The 19,074-nt window shown below is 41.4% G+C and overlaps 1 protein-coding gene across 1 annotated transcript in view; it reads right to left on the bottom strand.

Annotated features, from left to right (window-relative positions):
- GLI1 (GLI family zinc finger 1) overlaps nucleotides 1-3,200 on the bottom strand; it is a 203,027-nt gene extending 199,827 nt beyond the window's left edge. Inside the window, exon 1 of the mRNA XM_073613802.1 lies at nucleotides 2,606-3,200. The gene's annotated coding sequence lies outside the window, so the exon portion shown is untranslated. The remainder of the gene's footprint in view (nucleotides 1-2,605) is intronic.
- Nucleotides 3,201-19,074: the final 15,874 nt, after the last annotated feature.

Here is a 19,074-nt window from a genome sequence, read left to right on the forward strand (position 1 = left end):
AAAAACTTAGACGTCAGCTTTTTCTTTTTAAATGTACTTATATAATAAGTAGGCAATACCCTACAAGTGTAGAATTTGCTTTCCCATAATTGACTGCTAATAAGTTGGAGCTACCTCATTACAATAACTGCAAATACTATCACATGTCCTACCTATTGCAGAATCATGCTACCAACTGGTAGTAGAAGAAAAACCGTAATAAAATATTTAGGAAAACCAACTTTTTTTGTTGTTGTTGTTCTAATTGGTTGAACATTGGTTTAATCAGCATTACATGCTCATTTTATGAAGCTGTCATAGGTCAGACCTCTTGAACAACTTCAGTCTTTAGTAAGGCGTGAGTAGCTTGTTACGAGAGCCACCACAGAGACACTTATTTAATGCAGAACGTGTGATTTCTATTTGTTTTATGAAAGTGCATTCTTTTCACTCCTTTGCTTCACTATCTATTCAATATGGCACCTTGGGTCTGTTTTAAAAAGGGGCTTTGTAAGTCAGCAAAAAAAAAAACACTGAAAAACAGAGAAGTGGAGAGTCTAGAAGGCTGTAGTATCACTATAAATCTGAATGATAGACTGATAAAGAGGCTGGCCAAGTGGTCCTTATCCTCCTCCAACATCTCGCATAATAGTGACGCACTTAGAAGAGAAAGCATATTAAACATCTCTTGTTTACCAGTCACTGAACCTTCACACTGCTCATTCCCTTATCCTCAGTAAGAATTTTGCAGCATTAAATAACAAGGAACCAAAACAACATTATAACTGAATTCCAACTAGCAATAAAAGCAAGTCACAGTTTCAAAGCCAATCCATGAAACTTATTTTTCTAGTGAAGACAAAAAAACACTCCGGATTTAGAATAAAACCTGGGTTTTATCTGACACATGGACAGTATGTATCCTTCACAAGCACTTTCCACTGACTGTAATATCCTAGCCTTCAAACTGTAAAAGTGAAAGAATTCTTGATGAGCTTCAAGTACTGCTGGAGACTGAAGATTATTGACCATATGCGCTATACTTTCTGACAGCTTTGCTAAGCAGGCCATGGGATTGTATCATTAGGCCTGTAATAATACATAGCAGACCCCCCTGAAAGACAACAGGTGGAGTTTTACCATCACTGAGACGAGACCAACTATCTGAAACATACTTGCCAAAACTTAGAAGGCATACTGTCACTGTAAAATTGTTGTAGCTGTTGGTTTGTGTAATAGTTTATACTACCGGGATGAGTTTAATAAATGTGAGAAACAAAGAAGGTGGTTTCTTAAGGTGCACCTATAAATTTTACTTAAGTGCAGTTAATCTGTGTTTTATTCAAACCCTCAATCAAGCTAAAGTGAAACCTCTTTTTTTTTAACTCTTCCTTCAGAAGAATACAGGTTTGCTAGTCTGGCGCAAAATGTATTTTGACACATAGTAGATACTATACAAAGCAGGTATCTAAAGACAAACCATAAAACCATACTGTATATAAGTAATCACATGGTACAGAGTCTAGCTATAAATGTTTTCACAAGAGTCACAAATTTCACCCTGGATCTACACATTTTTTCAACTGAATCCATTACAAAATGAGTGAAAGTTGTGTGAATATTGTGTAAAAACAACAATAATAATAAATAAATAATTAAACAAATAATTAAGCGAAGGCACCTACATATTATAAAGGCAGAATTGATAGATGAACAAATTGACTTTTGCAAGCAATCCAACAATTTCCCATTTGGATATTGCATGAGTCAACAAACAAATGATAACAAAAGCACAGAAGTGATAAAAATGCCTTTAATCTATTGTTAAATTACCCAGCCTGCTGAAACAGATCTGTCACACCAGCATGAAGTTAATGTGAAAAATATGAGAAAAGAAAATAATTTCTTGTGATTAAGCAAAACTCAGTGGGACAGATTTATAAAAAAAAAAAAAAAAAAAAACAGAAAAGAAGAAAAAAGAAAGTGCTAGCGAAATTTTGTTGTCACCATTAGCAACCAATCAAATTTTCTTACTGATCTACCCAAAGAATAAAAGATGAAGCTTCATTGGTTACTGTGGTCAACTGCTCTTCTTTTGCTGTGGTTTTATTTTCCCCAGTTTTTGTAAATAGGCCCCACTGCCTTTACAGTGACCATTATGACATAGCGTCCTCAGATCTCTTGTCGTAATCATCTAAAGATGTGCAAAGAATATGGCCAGCTTAACTTCTCCACCACGCTGATTATGTTTTAACATATCCTGGTACAACATGCAGTCCATACCTTTATCTTTAGAACCTCTCTTACTAGCTATGCTGGTGGCACACAAGCAGACTATATTAATGCTAAGCACATTTAGCATTGTGCAAACAACTTGACTTCACCAAGATAAAGTGTACACCCACGTGCAAATGTGCTTGTCTTCCTGACAAGCGGTATGACTTCATAATTAAACATGTAGGACATTGTTGACAGCAATAACAGTTTGAATATCCTAACAAAAAAAAAAAAAGTACCCCACTGACTCAAAAAAAAGTCCTATCTTATCAGCTTGCAAAACACACAGCCCATGTGAGGATGGAACCCTTCTTCCCTGTCCTACACAAGTATTGCCAAGTTATCTTACCTTGGAGAAGTAGAGTGCCTTCCAACTTTTCACTCCAGTGTCACTTTGCTTGTCCTCCAATTCATATGAGGTCCAATGATCCTTAAAAATCCACTTTTTGTACAAGTTTAAATGAATGAAACATCCAGCACAAGTATGTAAATAAAATTTGAAAAACTATTAAAAAAAAAAACAAAAAACGTGAAAATAAATTTTTACTTTTCGGTCGCCTTTGCTCCCTCGGTGTTAACCCTTTAAGATGCCGAGAGTTTTCAGCAAAGTTTGCGCTTGTTTTGTCCTCTGGTTGCAGTTATAAATATTTCATTCTCACAGGAGGACCACCCTGAAGCAGGAGAGGAGTGAGCTGATCTCTCTGAATTCTGCCTCCTCCTTGGGCTCAGGAATTAAAACTGTAACTTTTCCTGTACTTCCAAGCTACAGTTATCTCTTAACAGTAACAAGTTGTAGCATTTCCCCTGCTTTTGGAGTCTTTTGCTCTGATTTTTGGGAATACGTTAAAGGCTGAGCAGTCAGACTAGGCACTGTGTGTGGTTGGGATGGGGAGACCCAGAGGATTCTCAGTTCTCAGCATGCTGTCTGTGGTTACTTGGGCTGGAAAGAAGATGTGGAGTGGATAATATGTGGGATGCGGATTGGAATGCACTAAAGTGAGGGGGAGGAGGAAGCACATTCATTGAGCCACATTCCAATGGGAGAAGCACAGAAAAGGCAAGGCACATGAACATTAAGACTGCATACATGATACAATTCACATTTATCTTTACTTACATGTCATTTTCTCTGGCTGAGGAAAACCCACTAGCGATTTGCAACAGTTATTATTGTAATATTTTCTGTGTCACAATTACACTATAACCAGAATATAAACCATTAAATATTAATTATACTTCTTGTTATTTTTGTTATTACTATTATTATTATTTCATTGCTCTTTGACCTGGAAAAAACTTCAACACACTTTTAGGAATACTACTACTACCATTCAAATTATTTTGTTGTTGTTATTATTGCTATTATGTAATTTACTTTGGCCAGCAAAAAACTTGCTGATGGGTTTTTTAAAGCTAGTAATTCTGCAATTGGAAAATTTGTTGTGTCACCAACCATTACACAATTACACAATCACCAAAATGTAAATATACATTCATTACAACTTCATATAATAATAATAATAATAATAATAATTATTATTATTATTATTATTATTATTATTATTATTAATATTTTGTTGTTGTTATTATGCAGTTTTCTTTTGCCAGGAAAAAAAACCCACATAAAACAAACACTTAAAACAACAAAAAAAAGGAATACTGTAATAGCTATAGTAAAATTCTGTCTGTCACAACTACACCAGCACAGCAACAGTATATTAACATACATTCATTACACTTCACAATAATATTGTTTTGTTGTTGTTTTTTTTAATTTTTTGTCATTTTTCATTGGCTCTGGAAAAAATCCAATAAACATTTTTGAAGCTAGTAATATTAGAACAGTTATTGTAAATGATCTGCGTGTCACAATTACACAATCACTATTATATATACTTCTGGCTCTGACTTCTGGCTCCTCCCCCCTGCTGACTGCCCCAGTAGCAAGCTACTTGCTATGGGGGTACTCGTGTGTGCTCACTCCTGTGCCCAGCTTTGTGTGTCCATAAGATGCACAGATCATGGCTCAGCCACCCCCCCTCCTCAGTGGCTGTGATTGACAGCAGCGGGAGCCAATGAGTCAATGAGGAGGGAGAGAGGCGGGAGAGCCACTGTTCTCATGCACATTGCTGGATCAAGATCAGGCTCAGGTAAGTATAAGGGGGGCTGGAGGGGGAAGCTGCAAACAGAAGGTTTTCTACCTTCATGTATGGAATGCATGAAGGAAAAAAAAACCTTCAGCCTTTAGAACTACTGAAAGCAGAGTCCCAGTCACAAAATGGAAGATCTGCTTATCTGTCTCCTCCCCACTTCCGTCAGACTATTATGCAAACCATTTTATTGTCAATATATATATATATATATATATATATATATATATATATATATATATATTGTACATATCACACTCAATTTCCATATATCAGTGTACCCCAAAAATATGTGATCATAAAAAACTTTTAATACACAATTCGTAATTTTAAATGTCCCATGTGAAAGTCCCATACACCATGCTATCTTCGTACAATCCCCAAATCCGTATCTGATATTTTCTGACCAAACTTAGTGCACAAACACGGATACAGCACCCGAGTGCCCTTCACCCCATCTCATCTGTATCTTCTCACCTTGATTCCAGAACCCCTCTATCAAGGTAGGAAGTCAAACACGCCTGTTTGGTATATCAATCTGTGTTGCTCCTCTCCAGACTCACTTATGTCAGTGATCATCAGACTCCCAGGAGTGAAGGCCACCAAAGGGAAGCATAAACAACAATAGTGTGGACCGCTGAAATATTCTTTTTATTAAAAACTTTAAGTATTGCACTCAGGGCCTAAACTGGAGGGGGGCAGGGGGGAAAGTGTCCCTGGCTCCACATCAAGAGGGGCACCATGGGGGGTTGTCATCCACATAGGGAATCGCTGCTCTAAGGGTTCCACTGCCGCCCGATAAAGTCTAATGGACAGGTGGTGCCTGTTGTATTGTCCGGCATATTCCAGGGAAACAAAGAAAGAAGAAGGGAGACCGTATAGCGCACGAGTGCTGAAGCTACTGTTGCTGTTCCACTGTGCGGTTTCCCTTCTTTAATTAGTTTTTCTGGTATATGCCAGATATGCAGCGGGTGCTGTTTGTCTAGACTTTATTAGGCGGCAGTTGCACTCAGGAAAGGACTGACCATTGGGCCACTGCTTGAGGGCCTGGGGCCATTAGGGGGCCCCATCAGTGTGCCAAACTCAGTAAATTCAGGGACAGCTATCGCAGATTTTTATCTCCGTCTCAGAAAAGTCAGTTACTGTCATCCATTGTCTGTAACAATCCCGAGGCTATAACTGCCCTGCCTCTGCACTGCCTCCTAAGCCAATGGGAACACAGTGTACCCACCCCCTTCCCCAGTGCGGCTTATTTGACTTTAGACGAGGAGATGCCGACTGCTGGAGGACAAGAGAGGGAGGAGTGTACAGCCTGCACTGTATGGGGGGCTACAGCCCGCTAGAAGAAGGTGAGCTAAGCTAAATGTAATTTTGTCAGTGGCTTACCTTGGTGAGCAGGGGAGGCTGTGTTTCATCTAGCAGGGCTTCTCTTGTCTCTGAGGATCGATTTTCTGTGTAAGGAGAACTGCGCTGCATTATTTCCCCCAATCTCTGCTACACCTCCCTACTCATTACCTGCTCACCAGTATGCAGGCACAATCTCCTTCTCCTGTCCTGCACTACCACCTCACATGTCTGTGAAATGCTGGGGCACTACAAGTCCCAGCATGCCAGGAGAGGGGGCAGCAGCAGTGTGTTTGATCAGGCTGATATTTAGATGAAAGGTGCTGGCGTGTGCATGTGTTTGTGCACATGTATGTCTGTGTATGTGTGCATGTGCATGTACAGTATGTCTGTGTATGTGTGCATGTGCATGCATGTCTGTGTATGTGTGCATGCATGTCTGCGTATGTGTGCATGTGTGTGTGTGTGTATGTCTGTGTATGGGTGCATGTGCATGTATGTCTGTGTATGTGTGCATGTATGTCTGTGTATGTGTGCATGTGTGTGTGTGTATGTCTGTGTATGTGTGCATGTATGTCTGTGTATGTGTGCATGTATGTCTGTGTATGTGTGCATGTGTGTATGTCTGTGTATGTGTGCATGTATGTCTGTGTATGTGTGCATGTGCATGTATGTCTGTGTATGTGTGCATGTGCATGTATGTCTGTGTATGTGTGCATGTATGTATGTGTGTGTGTGTGTATGTGTGTGTGTGTATGTGTGCATGTGCATGCATGTCTGTGTATGTGTGCATATATGTCTGTGTATGTGTGCATGTGTGTGTGTATGTCTGTGTATGTGTGCATGTATGCCTGTGTATGTGTACATGTGCATGCATGTCTGTGTATGTGGGCATGTATGTCAGTGTATGTGTGCATATGCATGTATGTCTGTGTATGTGTGCATGTATGTCTGTGTATGTATGCATGTATGTATGTGTGTGTGTGTATGTGTGTGTGTGTGTATGTGTGCATGTGCATGTATGTCTGTGTATGTGTGCATATATGTCTGTGTATGTGTGCATGTGTGTGTGTGTATGTCTGTGTATGTGTGCATGTATGTCTGTGTATGTGTACATGTGCATGCATGTCTGTGTATGTGGGCATGTATGTCAGTGTATGTGTGCATGTGCATGTATGTCTGTGTATGTGTGCATGTGTGTGTATGTCTGTGTATGTGTGCATGTATGTATGTGTGTGTGTGCATGCATGTCTGTGTATGTGTGCATGCATGTCAGTGTATGTATGCATGTATGTCTGTGTATGTGTGCATGTATGTCTGTGCATGTGCATGTATGGATGTGTATGTGTGCATGTATGGCTGTGTATGTGTGCATGCCTGTGTATGTGTGCATGTATGTCTGTGTGTGTGTGTGTGTATGTCTGTGTATGTGTGCGTGTATGTCTGTGTATGTGTGCATATGTCTGTGTATGTATGCATGTATGTCTGTGTATGTGTGCATGTGTGTGTGTATGTCTGTGTATGTGCCCATGTGTGTGTGTATATCTGTGTATGTGTGCATGTGTGTGTGTATTTCTGTGTATGTGTACATGTGTGTGTATGTCTGTGTATGTGTGCATGTCTGTGTATGTGTGCATGCGTGTGTGTGTGTATGCCTGTGTATGTGTGCATGTGTGTGTATGTCTGTGCATATGTATACTGTCTGTGTGCATGTATGTGTATGTGTGCATGTGTGTGTGTGTGTCTGTGCATATGTATATCGTGTGTGTGTATGTCTATATGTCTGTGCATATGTATACAATGTGTGTATGTCTGTGTATGTGTGTATGTCTGTGCATATGTATACTGTGTGAGGGGCATGTGTATACCGTGTGAGGGGCTTTTAAACTAGGCAACGGGGGGGAGGGTCCAGAGGTAGAGATAGTTAGCGCGGAATATATTCCAGAGGGTAGTATTGGGGGCATTAGTGGAACTTTGACTAAAGCACATAAACCCGAGGTAAGTATAGTAACAAGTCCTATTTGCAACCTCGGAACACCCACAGTATGCGACCGGTCTAAACTATGTGGCATGTTCACCAATGCCAGGAGCCTGGCGGACAAGATGGGAGAACTAGAGATATTGTTGTACAAGGAGAGTTTAGATTTTGTGGGAATTTCAGAGACTTGGTTCAACGTCTCTCATAATTGGCTGGCAACCATTCAAGGGTATTCCCTTTATTGCAGGGATGGAGAGGGTAAAAAAGGGGGAGGGATATGCCTGTATATCAAGAATAATGTACAAGTGAATGTGAGAGATGACATCACTAAGGGAGCTAGGGAGGAGGTGGAATATTTATGGGTAGAGCTCCAAAGGGATGAAACAAAGGGTAAAGTAATACTGGGAGTATGCTATAGGCCCCTTAACCTGAGGGAGGAGGGGGAGACGAACCTCCTATCACAATTTTGATTAGCGGCAAGGATGGAAAGTGCCATCATAATGGGGATTTTAATTATCCAGACTTAAACTTGGCGGAAGGAACAGCGCATTCGTCTAAGGTTTGCCAGTTCCTAAATGTCTTGCAGGACAATTTCATGGGTCAGATGGTAGAACTAGAAACAAAGCGTTACTAGACCTACTGATTACCAACAATACAGACCTGTTCACGGATGTGGAAATACGGGGCAATTTAGGAAACAGCGATCACAGGTCAATTAGCTTCAGTATAAACCACACAAATAGGAAACATAAGGGGAATACTAAGACACTGAATTTGAAAAGAGCCAACTTCCCTAACCTACGAACCTTGCTTGAAGATATTAATTGTGATAAAATCTTAGGAACAAAGAACACAGAGGAGAGATGGGTTTTCTTTAAGAGCATATTAAATAAGGGCATTAGCCAGTGCATCCCATTGGGAAATAAATTTAAAAGAGCGAACAAAAGTCCTGGGTGGCTTAACTCCAATGTAAAAATGCATATAAAAGCAAAGGAGAAGGCCTTCAAAAAATACAAGGCGGAGGGATCATCATCAGCATTCAAACTTTACAAAGAATGCAACAAGAAATGTAAGTGTGCAATTAGGGCAGCTAAGATAGAACACAAAAGACACATAGCGGAGGGGAGCAAAGAAAATCACAAGAAATTCTTTAAGTATATAAACAGTAAAAGGGGAGGACAGACCATATTGGCCCCATAAAGAATGAGGAAGGAAATCTGGTTACAAAGGATGGTAAGATGGTGAAGGTATTGAATGTATTCTTCTCCTCCCCCCAATTCTCCGAGGGAATCGGAGGGTTTCAGTAACCAAAACTGCAATGTTTATTCTCATGACACATCACAGGAAGCACCCTCATGGCTAACAGAGGACAGAATTAGAAATAGACTTGAAAAACTTAACATTAATAAGTCACCGGGACCAGATGGCTTGCAACCGAGGATCCTTAGGGAACTCAGTCAAGTAATTGCCAGACCATTGTTCCTAATTTTTACTGACAGTCTACTGACTGGAATGGTAAAAGCTGATTGGAGAAAAGCCAATGTTGCACCAATATTTTAAAAAAGGGCCAAAATACATCCCTGGGAATTATAGACCAGTTAGCCTAACATCAATAGTATGCAAGCTCTTGGAGGGGATGATAAGGGACTATATACAAGATTTTAGTAATGAGAACTGTATCATTAGCAGTAATCAGCATGGATTCATGAAGAATCGTTCTTGCCAAACCAATCTATTAACCTTCTATGAGGAGGTGAGCTGCTAACTAGATAAAGGGAGGCCAGTATCTGGATTTTGCAAAAGCATTTGACACAGTTCCCCATAAACGTTTACTGTACAAAGTAAGGTCCATTGGAATGGATTGAAAACTGGCTACAAGGGCGAGTTCAGAGGGTAGTGATAAATGGGGAGTACTTAAAATGGTGAAGAGAGGAAAGTGGGGTCCCCCCAGGGTTCTGTCCTGGGACCAATCCTATTTAATTTGTTCATAAATGACCTGGAGGATGGGGTAAACAGTTCAATTTCTGTATTTGCTGATGATACTTAGCTAAGCAGGGAAATAACTTCTCCGCAGTATGTGGAAACCTTGCAAGTAGATCTTAACAAATTAATGGGGTGGGCAACTACATGGCAAATGAGGTTTAATGTGGAAAAATATAAAATAATGCATTTGGGTGGCAAAAATATGAATGCAATCTACTCACTGGGGGGAGAACCTCTGGGTGAATCAAGGATGGAAAAGGACCTGGGGGTCCTAGTAGATGATAGGCTCAGCAATGGCATGCAATGCCAAACTGCTGCTAACAATGGACCCAAAGCACGTGGCAAAAATGATTACACAGTGGTTGAATGAACAAAAGGTGAATGTCCTTGCATGGCCTAGTCAGAGCCCAGACCTAAACCCCATTGAAAATCTGTGGAATGGCTTGAAAACTGCAGTCCACAAACGGTCACCATCAAATTTAACTGAACTTTAGCAGCTCTGAAAAGAAGAGTGGGCAAATATTGCAAAGTTTAGATGTGCAAAGTTTGTAGAGACATATTCCAACAGACTAAAGGCTGTAATTAAAGCAAAAGGTGGTTAATCAAAATATTGACACAAGGGGGTGATCCTTTTTCCAACTCAGAGAAGGAACTGGATGAGGGGGTCACAACACTCCCCTTCTAGTCCAGGGTCTCCTCTGCACCCTTCTCCTAGTCCAGGACAACCTCTGCAGCCCCCCCCCCCCAGTCTAGGGCCTTCTCTGCACCCCCCTCCTAGTCCAGGGCCTCTTCTGCAGCCCCCCCCAAGTTTAGGGCCTCCTCTACACCCCGCCCTCCTAATCAAGGTCCTTTGTCACACTCACTCCCCTTTTCTAGTTCAGGGCCTCCTCTGCACTAATTACTGTAACCCATTCATGATTATTAAAAATGTTGATGTTACAATAATCTTCATTGTAACAGAAAACAACAGAGTACTACAATGTTACAATGGTGACACTGAACTACTCTGATGAAAGTATGTAAAAAAATAGTAAAAAATGAAAAAGAAAGTTTTAAAAATCGAATAATAAAAAAAAAAAAAAAGATATATATATAGATATATAGATATATCTATCGATATATATATTTTTTTAACATACTGTCGCCAGTTAGTGTCCCAGATTACTGCCACATCAGTCATATGATAATGCTGTACTGTACTGGTGATAGTATGTAATAAAAATTGTGAAAAAAACAAACAAATTTTATTCAATTTCTTAATTTTCTAAATATATGTGAATAAATTACAACTTCAAAAAACTCACTATGCCTCTTACTAAATGTCTCAGACTGTCATTTGGGGAACATTTGTACTGTCCTAGCATTTTAGGGCCTCAAGAAATGCGATTTGAGAGATCAGTTCATCAGAATTGATCAATTTCAAATATGTATGCCCCATAGTTTGTAGACTATAACTTTCACCTAAATCAATTATTATACCCTTATTGGGATTTTTTTTTCATCAAATACATGTAGTGGAATACATTTTGGTCTAAATTTATGACGCAATTTGATTTTATCGGATATGTTTTATAAGAGAAAGTAGAAAATATCAGGGTTTCTTTTCACAATTTTCAGTCTTTTTTCGTTTAAATCACAAAAGGATAGAAAAACCCAGTGGCGGTCAAATACCACAAAAAGAAAGCTCTACTTGTGTGAAAAAAATGATAAAAATGTCATTTGCATACAGTATTGTATGACTGCACAATTGCCATTTAAAGTAGCCCAGTGCTGAATAACAAAAAATGCCCTGGTCGTAAAGAGGGTAAAATCTTCCAGTGCTGAGGTGGTTAAATTTGCCTTTACTACCTGGTGCCTGTTTTCTTTAAAGTTGATGTAAACCCACTCTCAACCTTTCTAAACTACTGCCATAGTGGTTATCTATAAGGATATACATGCCCCCTGCATGTATCCTTACCTGTCAAATGTCTCCCCTCTGTCTGTTATGAGACGAAAAAACTGCAGCTTCTCTGGGTGGGTCTGTTGTCCGGAGCTCGGTGGGTGGAGTTGTGATGTCAGTAGACTCCACCTCTACACTCCCCTGCATTTTATCCTGTGTATTTCTTACACTGAACTTCTGCTATGATCACTAACATCCAGTCAAAACTCAGAAAAGTCACCACATGACTTCAGCATGCCCAATCATGCTGAGGTGTGGAGCAGCCAATCCTGGGAGAGCTGGAGAAGAAAGGAGGAGGGGATCTGAAGTACACAGAATGTCTCTCTCAGGCTTGTGCATGAGATATGTAAATCACCCGTCACTCACAGCAAGGGGGAGAAACACTCCTATTTCTCTGTCTGTCAGTTTTTATCTCACTGAAAAAAGATAAAAGGACTGCTCAGAACTGGATTAACTCTTCGTGTCAAGACTGGGCACAGATGACATGAAATCCTATACTGTACAAGGTGCAAGCCTTAGTTTAAAAAAAATAATTCGGGTTTACATCCACTTTAACCACTTCAGCCCCGGAAAATTTGGCTGCTCGATGACCAGAGCACTTCTTACAATTTGGCACTGCGCTGCTTTAACTAGTAATTGCGAGGTTCATGCAATGCTCTGCTCAAACTAAATTTGCGTCCCTTTTTTCCCACAAATAGATGATGGTATTTGATTGCCTCTCCAATTTTAATTTTTGCAATATAAACAGAAAGAATTAGAATTAGAATACCACCCTTCATTCACCCACTTTTTATGATGGACATACATGCACCATTTTTGTTTTAACTGTGGTAATGAAATCCCTTCCTACAGCGCTGGAGTCGCTGATTTACGTATCGTGAGAGCAAACGCTAAATAAATCGGTGCTGTGGCTGAATGGCGTACCTGCTAAGCAAATGATGGTTAACAATAAAACAAAGTAACATTACAGTATAACAGTAAGACATACCATACCTGCAAAGCAAATACAATAAAACATGGTAAAAATAAAATATTTTTTACCGCAATCTGCGGCCAAAAAACATATGCTTCAGCATATATTAACATTAATATAACACTAATGTTAGGAGCAAATCGCTCCTCCACCCCTGCCCCCATGCTTCGGCATATACGCTCTTTTTGTTAACTGTGGTGGTGAAATCACCTCCTACAGCACTGGAGCCACGGCTTTACGTATCGTGGGAGCAAACACTATTGCTGTCATAATAAATAAACCTGTGCTGCAGCTGAATGGTGTACCTGCTAAGCAAATGATGGTTAACAATAAAACAAAGTAACATTACAGTATAACAGTAAGACATACCATACCTGCAAAGCAAATACAATAAAACATAGTAAAAATAAAACATTACAGTTCTAAAATACAGTAACAATAGAGAGAGAACCATAGATATAGAACAATAGAGAGAAAACAATAGAGCGGACAATAGAGAGCGAACATAAGAGAGAGAACATTAGAGAGAGAGAAGAAAAATAAAACCACAACTATTTTTGTTTTTTTTTATTTTTATTTTTTGTGTTTTTGTGTGTGTTTTTTTTGCACTTTTATATAAACTGTAAATGTTCCAGATTAGGGTCTCTCAAAATGTGATGGCCATCTAATTTTTCGAGACCCTGTGTAAGTGTGCCCTAGGACTGTGCAATGCTGTACCATACGCTAATACTCCACTAGTGTGTGGTAGCGTTCAAAACATTCACCAATGCAAAGACCAGGTTGGTCAGGACAAGAGGGACAATAAAAGTGGGTGTCACGCCTATATCCGCGCTTTCTACAGACACGACATCTTCTTTGGGGATTTCTTTGGATAGGGGTAACAGGGAGGACATATGGAAAATGCCTCTCATGCAGCTGGCTCACTGCATTTGGATTGGGAAGTTGGGCCACAGCACAATCTGGAAACAGAAGGGCTTTGATGATCTCTTGCTGGAATTTAAGGAAGGATCCAGTTCATCCTGAAGCTTTGTATAGCACATAAGCATTCAGCAGAGCCAATTGGAATAAATATACAGACACTTTTTTATACCAGTGTCTGGCCTTATGGGCAATTAGGTACGGCGCCGACAAGTGGTCGTTGAGGTCCACCCCTCCCATATTAAGGTTATATTTGTGGACACAGAGGGGTTTCTCCACAACACCAGGCGCCGTTTGAATTTGGACCGTCATGTCTGCGTGAAGGGAGGACAGAACGAAAACATTCTTATTATCCCTCCACTTCACAGCGAGCACATTTTTACACTTCAAGCAGATTCTCTCCCCCAGCCTAAGATGGGAATCTATGGTGGTACAAGTGGCACCCCTTTCCGAATAAGGGTGACACCAAGTCCCACACAATCTTACCAGCGCTTCCTATGTAGTCTAGGCAGTTCTCCGGCTCTACGTAACTATCTCTTCCCTCATAAACCAAAAAACTATATGTATAGCCTATTGCCCTGTCACAGAGCTTATACATCTTGACCCCATATCTGGCACGCTTGCTGGGAAGATACTGTTTGAATGACAAGTGGCCAGAAAACCTAATCAGGGACTCATCGACGCAGACAACTTGAGGAGTAAACAAGGCTGCAAACTGTTGGTTGAAGTGGTTTACGAGGGGCCAAATTTTGTAGAGCTGATTGTATTCAGGGTCACCCGAGGATGACAGAGTTCATTGTCATTGAAATGCATGAACCGCAAGATCTGCTCGTATTGTCTCCTGGTCATGGAGGCAGAGAACAAGGGCATATGGTGAATTGGGTCAGTGGACCAATATGACCGCAACTCACTTTTTTTTAGTTATTCCCATGAGGAGGGATAGGCCCAGGAATGTCTTAAATTTGGAGACCGTAATAGGTCTCCAATCTCCGGCAAGGGTCAACTGGGGATTAGCGGTGATGAATTGACCAGCATACAAATTGCTTTGGTAGATCTATAGAGATTTTCTGTGAAAAACAGCGAATAAAAATCAAGTCACATAAAATCAATTGTTTCCACCTGAATTCCGGGTTGGCCAGTGAATGGGCGAAGTATGGGTGCTGCAGAAGTGGTGGGTTCCCAATTCGGATTGGCAAATGCAGCAGGAAGGACACTATGGGCTTGACAGGCCTGTCTTTGTCTTCTTGGTGGCTGTGGGACACTAGTTGTGCTAGCCACCTCACCAGCTTGAACTGCACTTATGGGACTCGCCACGTCACAACAAGTTACTGCAGTGCTGGATGTACGGCCAGGATGTACTAGGTCGCTGGTGCTTGCTTGTTCATCAGAAGGATGAGTGGCAATAGTACTGGCTCCCTGCTCCATACGAGAGCCCCCAACAACAGCAAAAGAACAGAGTCGGGTATGCCTGACTTTGACAGGGACCACTACTCAGTCGTCAGAGCTATCTGTCAGGGTGCCGCTGCTGTCTACAGGTTTGTATTCTGAGCCTGAATCTGACAGATGGGTGAGTTGCTTTGCACTCTCATCTGTCATGCTCAGAAACGTGTAGGGCTATTCACTAGTGTACCTTCGACTGGACATTTTGGCCTCTAAATTTACTGGTACAACTAGTGCGACTCATAGACAAAAAGAGCATTGTTCTGATTGTCAGAGCCTGCTTCAATCGCTACCAAAAAAACTGTTAGCGTTCGCAGGGATCAGGTTTGACTTTGCGAATGCTGCAGTTATGTGTTTAGTGTTTTGTAAGTGACAGTGATCGATTAATACTGCACTTAGGTGGGTTGGGCTGGGCTGGGTTGGGCGGTGGGGTTAAACGCAGGTGCTAGCAGGTATCTGGGCTGATCCTGCTAACGCTGCATTTTTGGCAACCTTAAACTATTGGGGACGCTAATATAGTTCTGATCAGATCACAGATATTGATCCGTTCAGACACTATACTACTAAGGGAGGTGTATGGTGCGTGCGTGGGTGTTAGCGCTACTGGCACTAATCTGACGCTGCCTGGGGTGACCCAGACCCTGACTGACACTGACACTGGGTGATCAGGGCGTTAAACCTTTATTGGGTAATATATGGCGGGTGCCCTGACACTATAAAAAACGAACTAACCAGTGTCACCCATAACACTAATACGGTGATCACTGGTGACAGGGGGTGATCAAGGGGTTGAACCTTTATTGGGGGTTTAGGGGGTCCCTAGACCTATCTGGGGCTACTACTAAGTACCCTAATGCTGATTAGTGTCACAATTGACACCAGTACAGTGATCAAAGTAAAACTATGAAAACTACACTGGGTGACACAGTGACAGGGAGTGAAGGGGTTAACTGGGGGGGGGGGGCGATCGGGGGGTGAAATGTGTGCCTATGTGTACTGTGTCAGTGTAGTGTTGGTGCAACTCACGTTTGGATGTCCTCTCTCCACTCTCTGGAATGGAAGAGATTTCCACGAGGGGAGATGACATCACTTCCCCTACCTGTGTTTACACTTACACAGGCAGGGGAGGATTTAATTCGTCAGAACCGATCAGCAGGTCCAGGCCAAAAATCATTGGCCTGGACCTGGTGACTGATCGGTTCTGAAACAAATGGGATCGTCACAGTTGCCCTAAGGTAACGTCGATTCGCCCACCCGTGCCATTCTGCCGCAGTAAAACTGCGACGCTGGTCAGGAAGCGGTTAATATAGCGTTACTATTTGGTATTACTTTAAGGGATTTCCTGTTCCTGTTTGTACACTTAACCTAGTGTGTTAGGGGCTCAGGATTTTTGGAAAAGGTTAAGGCAAAGAATGGACCCATCCTAATCAGCTGCTCCTATGGGGGTAGCGCTACACTTTACAAAGAGTTGTCTGCATTGAACAACTCCCCATAGAAGAACCAAAGATATGGTGATTGACTGTTCTGTTGCATGTGAATGTTTAGACGGCCAAGAGATTGAGTATCTCTTCGATGCCTGCTTGCAAGTCACTACCCTGCCAAAACCAATGTTCTAGCAATACTTTCATAAGAAGAAGATATGTTTGGACATGCCATGGATCTCAATGACAGTCACCATTGAGCTCCCCCTAGAAATAGCCAGGATTATTTGGATAAAAATTAAGTTGCGTGGCAGGATCTTGACCAGAAAGACACAGTAATCACATGTACATACAAGCAATATGTTATGTAAATCAAGCAAAACAGCATATACAGTATATAAAAAAAATAAAGTGAAAAATAAGTCCATTTGAAAAAAGTCCTGCAGTGAATCAAGCAGAAGAGCAACACTGGCTATTGAACTTAATTTTTCTCGGCTCGTTGTACCTGTTGTACGTCACCGCGTTCTTGATGTTCGGAATTTCTGAGCAACTTTGTGTGACCGTGTGTATGCAAGACAAGAGCCAACATCCGTCGGAAAAAATCCCATGGATTTTGTTGTTGGAAAATCCGTGTTCAGCAGGGACAAACCAAGAGTGGGCAGGAGAGCAAATACTTCCACTCCTTCAACTAACCATGAGGAACTGACACTTACTCAGTTAGGATCATTAAAGCTTCTATTGGATAATTAGGAGGTGTTCTCACAAGGGGACCATGTCTTGGGCTGTAGCAATGTGAATAGACACAAGATACCCACAGGAGAAACTCATTCCATCCTGGAGACATATCAATTCAAACCTCTACGCTTATATCAAGAAGTAGGGCAGGTGATAGCATAGATGAAGCAACAAGGAGTAACTGAAGAGAGTAATGCCCTGTACACAGGATAGGATTTTCTGATAACAAAATCCATGTTTTTTTTCCGACGGATGTTGGCTCAAACTTGTCTTGCATACACACAGTCACACAAATCTTGTCGTAAATTCCGAACGTCAAGAATGCAGTGACGTACAACACGTACGACAAGCCCAGAAAAATGAAGTTCAATAGCCAGTGTGGCTCTTCTGCTTGATTCCGAGCATGCGTGGAATTTTGTGCGTCGGAATTGTGTACACATGATCAGAATTTTCAACAACGAATTTTGTTATCGGAAAATTTGAGATCCAGATCTCAAATTTTGTTTGTCGGCAATTCTGACGAAAAATGTCCGATGGAGCCTACACACGGTCGGAATTTCCAACAACAAACATCGAACATTTGTTGTCGGAAAATCCTATCGTGTGTACAGGGTATAAGGGTGCAAGGGCAGCTCCAGTGGTCGGCCAGTCGAAGATTACATGCAAGTGAGAGGAATCCTGCTAACTATAGCTTCTTCAAGTAGAAGAGAACAAGAATATAGCTTCTTCAAGCTGGAACTGTTGGCTTTATTGTGATCAGTCAAAGAATAGACATTTGCAATTAGTTTCGGTCCAAATGTCAATTTGGACACATTTTTGGTTATTCAGAATAGTAATGAATTTCGTTGAAATTTGTTTAATTTCGTTTCATACATTCGTTTTTTAATGAATTCCAAATTTTTGGATTGATCGATTCGAATTCTGTGTGAAGAATAGCTGGTTGTTAACCACTTCAATACAGGGCACTTCCTGCCCAGACCAATTTTCAGCTTTCAGCGCTGTCGCAATTTGAATGACAATTGCGCGGTCATGCTACACTGTACCCAAACTAAATTTTTATCATTTTGTTCCCACAAATAGAGCTTTCTTTTGGTGGTATTTGATCACCTATGTGATTTTTATTTTCTGCTAAACAAATAAAAAAAAGACCGAAAATTTTGAAAAAAAAACTTTTTTTATGTTTCTGTTACAAAACTTTGTAAATAAGTAAGTGTTCTCCTTCACTGATGGGCACTGATGGGGCTGCACTGACGGGCACTGATAAGTCAGCACTAATGGGGCACTGATAATTGTCATGGATGGGCACTGATAGGTGGCACGGATGGGCATGGAAGGGCACTGATAGGTGGCACTGATGTACACTAATGGATGGTACTGATGGATGCCAATCAGTGCCTAACAATAATGCTTGCCAATCAGTGATGCCCATTGTGGGCACTTATTGGCATCCCTGGTGGCCATGGATGGCATACCTGGGGGTGTTTAGTGGTAGTCATCCCTGGTGGTCCTGGTGGCGTCCTCGGTGGTTCAGTGTGGGCATCCTCAGGGGGGGGCTGTGCTGATAATCAATCAGCATTGACCCCCCCTGTCAGAAGGGCAGCCGAACGGCTTTCCTCTACTCGTGTCTGATAGACGCGAGTGAGGAAAAGCCGATCAGCGGCTCTTTCTGTTTACATCGTGATCAGCTGTGATTGGACACGGCTGATCAAGTGGTAAAGAGTCTCTGTTAGACTCTTTACCTAGATTGGAGTTGCCTGTGTGTCAGACTGACACACCGCAACAACGATCGCCGCGATGCGCGCCCCTGGTGACGTCGTATGACATCCGGTCAGGATATTGCAACCACTTTGCTGATGTCATAATGCTATATGGTGGGCGGCAAGTGGTTAAGGAGCGAGCCGGGAAGCCAGCCGACATGTCCTTAACAACTGAAATGT

The sequence above is a fragment of the Aquarana catesbeiana genome, linkage group LG02 (genome assembly GCF_042186555.1).
Source record: "Aquarana catesbeiana isolate 2022-GZ linkage group LG02, ASM4218655v1, whole genome shotgun sequence".
In the NCBI taxonomy this organism is placed as follows: domain Eukaryota; kingdom Metazoa; phylum Chordata; class Amphibia; order Anura; family Ranidae; genus Aquarana; species Aquarana catesbeiana.